The following is a 7647-nucleotide window of genomic DNA, read 5'->3' as shown; positions in this document are numbered from 1 at the left end:
TTGGCACAGGAGACTCGGAACTGAGCTAAACTTGCTCCAGCCATAACCGCAAGCCAGCTAGCTACAGATACCACTTCCTGTTTTTAACTGGCATGAGCAAGGACGTTATTAGTGGATGCACACTCACAAACTGTGGCTATCGCAAATCGAACACTCGCATCTCTTGTGAGCAGGGGGAGGTCTCTCCTCCGGTGTCCTCGCCAGGATTTATCCCTCAACCACCATCACTAAAAACAGAATATCTGGTCATTATCACACTGCTGTTCATGGAACCCTTTGCTGTATGCAAATTGGCTGCCAGGTTTCCTGCACTACATCAGTGACCAGGCTATCGGTCTTGTAACTTCTTTTATGTGTACATGGAGCACTATGATCTGTAAACACCTATGTAGTGCCCTGTACAATGCAAGGTCTGTTTCGTAATGCACGTTGAAAAGAAAAATGTAAATGTACCGTCACCCATTCCGTGTACTGTAGAGTGACACGTGTAATGTAATTTGTTGAATGTACTACAATGTATCCCGTATTGGACCGAATTGTACTTGAACTGAAAAGCAAGGAAATGTATCGAACGGAACTGCTGTCAGCACCCAAATGTAGTGTATGGGATTGCTGACCGTAGCTAAATGTACTGAACAGCTTTTGAATGTACTGTACAAATTTTTATATGAATAAAGTATATTTTGAAATTTTTAAAAAAGTGACCAGGCTATCGCTTCTCGGCCTTTTGGCTAAGATCAAGTGTAGTCTCGGTTGATTGGGCATTCATATGCAAATTGACTGATTGCAGAAACTCGTTTTTCCAGTTTTGCTGGCTCTGGCCTTTTGGCTCTGGCCAAGCACCAATTGGAGAGAAGAGGAAAATCTGCATGTCGACCGACCATTGGGCGGGCCCGGAGGCCCATCAAGGTGCCGGACTGGCACCACAACAAATTGAAGGCTTCGGCCAAAATACAAATCGAAAGGAGGAATCTGCAACCCGGATGGTGGCCAACCAAGCGGCGAACCAGGGCGTCCGAAACACCATCCGCGTGACGGTGAAGAAAGTGGAAGGACAGAAAACGATCAACCGGGACCTGTTCGTGAAGAAAATCCTGCTGGGAACATGCGGCATGAAAGTCGCCGTATTCTTCGCCTTGCAGGACCTCCCGAAGAGAGGTTACTTCGATGTGACCTTCAGAACCGTCGCCCTCTGCCTGAAGTTCCTGAAGGGTTTGAAGGAGGCCAGTGAATCGCTGCGCTCAGTGCTAACTTGGGAGCCACTGTTCACCCTCCCGTCGCAGAGAAGACGCACTATCACAGTGCAGATGTACAACCCCCACATCCCCGTCATTGATGTGCTGACTTTCCTCGCCAGGTATGTCGATGGGGCAGGAAACAGCAGCGAGGTGAAAGACTTGCACGGGATATGGACCAGCAAGCACCAGATCCAGGTCACCATGAAGGTGGACGCCAGCGGAACCATCCTGCACCCCCCCCTCCAGCTTTGCCATCGGAGGAAGTTGGGGCTACATGGTGTACGCTGGCCAACGTGTGCCGGACCGGCGGGAAGGCAGGCCACGTGGCGGCAAGCTGCAAAACTGTCATCTGCCGAAACTGCAACAACGAAGGCCACCAGACAAAGGACTGTAAGGAGACCAAGTGCTGCAACCTCTGGCTGGCTGGGCACCTTTATAAAAACTGCCCCAAACGCAACTTCAGCTATGCGCAGGCAGCGAAGAACATTGTACGAGAGGAGGAGGAAGCTGAGGAGCACAACGCTCCAGAGGAGAGCCACACCCTCCCCCCGACCAATGCCCTGGGCAAAGAAGCAACCGCCCCCGTGGACTCGGAACAAGTCGGCGAGGAAGTGAAGCCTGCCACGGCGAGCTGCGAGACACCAGCAGCCAGCAGCGAAGCTCTCCCCCCAGCGCACCGAGTCCAGCAACGAGGAGACAGCAGACGATGAAGCGGGATGGGAGACCGTCAAGAAAAAGGCCCGCAAGCGTAAGGAGAACAGGCGAGCAAGGGCCCCTGCGGAAACGACAGGGAAGAGGCGGCTATCAAGCTCGACAGACAGCAGCGACGACAGCTCGTCTGATGAGGAAAGGCGAGAAAAAGCCTCTCACCACCGACACCAAAACAAGAGGCAATACGCCCACCCTCAGCCACAGGCGACCGGGAGCATTGAAGCGACAGGCACAGCCCCGCTCCAGGAACCCGCGAGCAGCGAAGCGCTCAGCGCACACGAGCTCCGGAACACCGAGAGCGAAGAAGCGACCAATGCAGACCAGCTCCGGGATGACGGGAGCAGCGAAGTGCCCAGCACACCCCACCCCCGGAATACCGGGAGCGCCGCAGCGATCGAAGCACACCGGCTCGAAACCGCCGCGACTGAGGAAAAGAGGGAACCACCAACACCAGGCGAGGACTGTGCAGAGGACATATCGGACTTAATCACAGAACTGCAGCAGTCCCCTGGTCGAAACACCCCCACAGCAGAGGACGACAACCACGCCAGCCCAGGAGTAGTCGACTTTCATAGTAATAACCTGTGCATGCTGGAACTGGCCATTGAGCAGTTCTCGGAATTAAAGGACAATTTATGTGAAGCGTAATGTTTGTAACTGTAAACAGTAACTTTAAAATGGATTTAAAAATTGCTAGTATTAACGTGCGTAGCGTAAAATCTACTGCGCGATGTGTTTCCACCTTGGGGTACCTCGCCAAGGTCAAAGCGGACCTGCTGTTCTTGCAGGAGTGCGGTCTGCCGCACTCCAGCAGTTACTGGCAGTGGTCACGATGGTGGGCCCATGGTCCATCCATATGGTCAGGAGGCAACGACTGCCAGTCCTCCGGCCTGGGCATTCTGCTACGGGGAGGCCACTTCACCATCACCGAAGTTAAGGAGGTGCTGGGCGGCCGCCTCCTCGTAGCAGATATAATGTACAAAAATTCCCCTCTCAGGTTAATTAATGTTTACGCCCAGTTCTCAAGAACGAGTGGCTGGCCCTCTTCCAGCAGCTCCCACTGCTGCTGGCAACGTCCAGGCCGGTCATTCTGGGCGGTGACTTCAACTGCATCATCGATGCGGCTGGACGATCCAGCAGAGCCGACAGCAAACTGGGCACCACGTCCAGACTCCTGATGGACGCGGTAAAAGATGCCAAGCTGTGCGACGTCTTCAGCAACCCTGCAGACGGAGCACCGCGCAGATACACCTGGTCGAGACCAGACGGGTCCGTCCGTTCCAGAATAGACTTCCTGTTTGTGTTCCACATGCTCAAGGTCAGATCCACCGACGTCACGCCGGTGTTCTTCTCTGACCACTGCCTCCTACTGGCCGACTGTCGCCCACAGGAAAACCAGAAAGTTGGCAGAGGGATATGGAAGCTGAATTGTGAAACTGTTAACTCCAGAAAACATTGAGGAACTCAAGAGGGATTACAAAGGTTGGAGAACCGTAAAACCCCTCTGCGATTCCCCGATGCACTGGTGGGAAACAATCAAGACAAACATCAAGAGGTTCTTCATCCTCAAAGGTGTTCAGCAGGCGAGAGGGAGACAGAGGGAATTGTCCCAACTCCAGAAGAGTATGCAAAACCTGCTCCTGCTGCAGTCGATGGGGGTCGATGTCGCGGAGGAACTCGAAGAGGTGAAGGGCCAGCAAGCCTCGCTCTTTGCCTCGGAGTCCTCCAAAATCATTTTCCGCTCCAGAGTCCGCTCCGTCGAGCAGGATGAGACGTGTTCGCGTTTCTTCTTCCAAAAGGTACACAGTGGGGAGCTCTGTGATCACCAGCCTAAAGGAAGAAGATGGTTCTGTGACGTTTTCACAGCCTGACATGCTGAGGATCAGCGAATCCTTCTATACCAGGCTGTATGACGTCAAGCCCACAGACCGCGCGGCCTCCCAGTCTTTCCTGTCGTCTATCATGGAGGCCCTAAACGACAGTGAGCGGGAGAGTCTGGACCACCCGTTAACTCTGGATGAGATGACAAAGGCCGTCTGGTCCCTTGCGACGAGTAAAACTCCCGGCAGCAACGGCTTACCGGTCAATTTGTATTCGGCTCTGTGGGACTGGATGGGCCCAGACCTGCTGGAAGTGTACGGAGGTATGCTTCTGGCTGGCAGTATGTCAGAATCAATGAGGAAAGGCATCATCACCCTCATCTACAAGCAGAAGGGGGAGAGGGAGGAAATCAAAAACTGGCGGCCCATCTCGCTGCTCAATGTGGACTACAAGATCCTGTCAAAGGTCATCGCCAACAGGGTCAAGTCTGCCCTTGAGCTGGTGATTCACCCGGACCAGACCTGCGCTGTCCCCGGCAAGAAGATCTCTGATAGCCTGGCACTACTCAGGGATATGATCGCCTACGTGCGGGACAGGGGGGTGGACACCTGCTTAATCAGCTTAGACCAGGAGAAGGCCTTTGACAGGATATCGCACACGTACCTGATGGACGTGCTCTCCAAAATGGGGTTTGGGGAGGGTATCCGCAATTGGATCCAACTGCTCTACAGAGACATTAGTAGCACAGTTCTAATCAACGGGTGGGAAACTCAAAGCTTTCCGATCAGATCTGGAGTCAGGCAAGGCTGTCCTCTCTCGTCTCTCTTGTTTGTGTGTTGTATCGAGCCCTTTGCCGGGTGCATCAGGAAGGATGCGGGCATTAGAGGGGTGACTATCCCAGGCAGCGGAGGCGCTCAGGTCAAGACCTCCCTGTACGTGGACGACGTGGCCATCTTTTGCTCGGATCCGCAGTCGGTCCGCAGATTGTTCACAATCTGTGACCAGTTTGAACTGGCCTCGGGAGCAAAGATCAATCGCAGCAAGAGCGAGGCCATGTTCTTCGGCAACTGGGCCGACCAAGCCTCCATTCCCTTCACCGTTAAGCCAGATTACCTGAAGGTGTTGGGAATACGGTTCGGAGTGGACGGGGCGTGCGCCAAAAACTGGGAAAAGCGTATCGCCAAAGTGAAGCAAAAACTGGGATGGTGGAAGCTGTGCTCCCTCTCCATGGCAGGAAAGAACCTGGTCATCAGGAGTGAGGTGTTCTCGGGTTTGCTACACGTGGCACAGGTCTGGCCCATCTCTCGCTCCTGTGCCCCGGCAGTCGCCCGGGCTGTCTTCCACTTTGGAGGTCCAAAATGGAACGTGTCCGCAGAGACACAATGTACAAATCTCTGGACAGTGGAGGGAAGGATGTTCTGAACGTGGCCCTCATCCTGAGGGCCACCTTTGTGTGCGGCTGCATCAAGCTGTGCACAGACCCCCAGTACGCAAACACCAAGCGTCACTACGTGCTGAGGTTCTACCTGTTCCCGGTGTTGCGAAGGGTGGGCCTGGCCACGCTGCCGCGAAACACCCCCACCAGTTGCACCATGCCTGTCCACCTGTCCTTCGTGGAAAAGTTTTTCACAAAAAACCCCTTTGACCACAAGGCCATAAAACAGTGGTCAGCACGTAACGTCCTGGACGCCCTACGAAAGAAGGCAATGATGGATCCTGTCGGGTGGTTCCCCGAGCAGACTGTCGAACTCGTTTGGCAGAACGTCTCATTGCCAGAGCTTTCACACAAGCACCAAGACGTAGCTTGGTTGGCGGTGAGGAGGGCCCTACCTGTCAGAGCCTTCATGCACAGCCGACATCTCAGCAGCACAGCACGGTGCCCCCGAGTCGGCTGCGGGGCAGACGAGACTGTCACCCATCTCCTTCAGGATTGCGCCTTCGCAAGGCAGGTCTGGAAAGAGATGCAGTGGTTGCTGTCGAGGTTCATCCCGAGCAGCTCCGTAACACAGGACTCTGTGCTCTACGGGCTGTTCCCAGGGACACACAACGAGACAGACATCACCTGCTGCTGGAGGGCCATCAACTCAGTCAAAGACGCTCTTTGGTCTTGCCGAAACTTGCTGGTCTTCCAGAGCAAGGAGATATCCACATCTGCGTGTTACAGACTGGCGCAATCTAAGATCCAGGAGTACGTGCTGAGGGACCCACTTAAAATTGGTGCAGTCGCCGCAAAGGCACGGTGGGGAAGGGCCACAGTTTAAAGCCCTTCCGCCACGATAAACCCGGGGGCAGGAATCAGTACAAAACCCCCCTCGGGCTGTACTTGTAAACCTTTTGTATACATAAGAGCACCATGATCTGCAAACACCTATGTAGTGCCATGTATAATGCAAGGTCTGTTTCGTAATGCATGTTGAAAAGAAAAATGTAAATGTACCATCACCCATTCCGTGTACTGTAGAGTGACACGTGTAATGTAATTTGTTGAATGTACTACAATGTATCCCGTATTGGACCGAATTGTACTTGAACTGAAAAGCAAGGAAATGTATCGAACGGAACTGCCGTCAGTACCCAAATGTAGTGTATGGGATTGCTGACCGCAGCTAAATGTACTGAACTGCATTTGAATGTACTGTACAAATTTTTATATGAATAAAGTATATTTTGAAATTAAAAAAAACATCAGTGACCAGAATACACTTTAAAAAATAAAAAGTACTTCTTTAGCTGTAGAGACTCCTCCTACCTTGCGTCATCTCACGCTATCAACAGCCCCTTCTGTTCTTTTCTCCCTCCAGCTTCCCCTTAAAGGCATCAATGCTATTCACCTCACCTGCTCTTTGTTGGTTGCACAATGCATGTTCTCACCACTCTCTGGGTAAAGAGGTTTCTCCTGATTTCATTATTGCATTTATTAGTGACCTTCTTACATTTATCTTCTCTACCTCTACATCATCATTTTAAAGATCTCTATCAGGTCACCCCCCCCCCCCCCCCGCCCTCAGCCTTCTCTTTTCTAGAGAAACGAGCCCCAGCTTGTTCGGTCTTTTGTATTAGCTTTTATCTCTCAGTTCTGGTATACATCTATTTTTGCTCCGTCTATAACTCTATAACCTCCGTTTACCTCCACAACCTTTTTGTAATATGGGTGTGTTGAGGAGCATTTTAATGATCAGCAAATATGTACAGTGTGTTCCCACATTTACGATGTATGTTCCTGGCTGGTGAGGCTTACAGCAGGAAGTCAGTAAATTGTGATAGCGTTAACATTTTCTCCGCATCGCAGGCATGCAGTGTCGCTGTTCATGAATAGTAAATGCTGCCATTGTGTTTTGCTCCTGAGTTTTATTGACACAAGCTGCCCGTGCCTTGGAATACATATGAAAGCTGTATTAGTTCATGTGATTCGACCATTTAGCTCCATGTCTGTCATAGCGGCGATTTCATGTGTGGCTTTATAATCCCAGTTAAAGAATTCTGATTAAGAAAATGCGAAAGTCTCAAAGTGATTTATTATGCTGGAGGACGGATTAATGTGACTGGTGAGAGTGCTGCTATATATTTTTTTGTTTCTGTATAATATTAACTCTTAATGTGACTGACTGGTGAGAATGCTGCTATAATTTTTTTTATTGTTTCTGTATAATATTAACTCTTAATAAATCTGATTTGTTTTTAACTATTCATTGAAGTCACTGAAATGGAGTATCGGGCGGGCCGCACAAATATAGCCTGCTTTGCGCTACCGCCCAAGTCAAGTTTCAACTGCTCATCTCCAGGTTTCGACTCCATAAACTCTGATTTGGGAGCTGCCGGTTGAGATGGGCACCCTTCCTCTCCGCTCCTTCTCAGTGTTGACTGGGCCCCAGAGAGC

The 7647-nt window shown here is 51.5% G+C and overlaps 1 pseudogene; it reads left to right on the top strand.

The window, feature by feature from the left end:
- The first annotated feature begins 711 nt into the window (after positions 1-711).
- Positions 712-845, top strand: LOC139230730 (U2 spliceosomal RNA; annotated as a pseudogene).
- Positions 846-7647: the final 6802 nt, after the last annotated feature.

Source organism: Pristiophorus japonicus, chromosome 19 (assembly GCF_044704955.1).
Source record: "Pristiophorus japonicus isolate sPriJap1 chromosome 19, sPriJap1.hap1, whole genome shotgun sequence".
In the NCBI taxonomy this organism is placed as follows: domain Eukaryota; kingdom Metazoa; phylum Chordata; class Chondrichthyes; family Pristiophoridae; genus Pristiophorus; species Pristiophorus japonicus.
The sequence above is the reverse complement of the archived record's forward strand: the minus strand, read 5'-3'. Positions and strand labels throughout refer to the sequence as shown.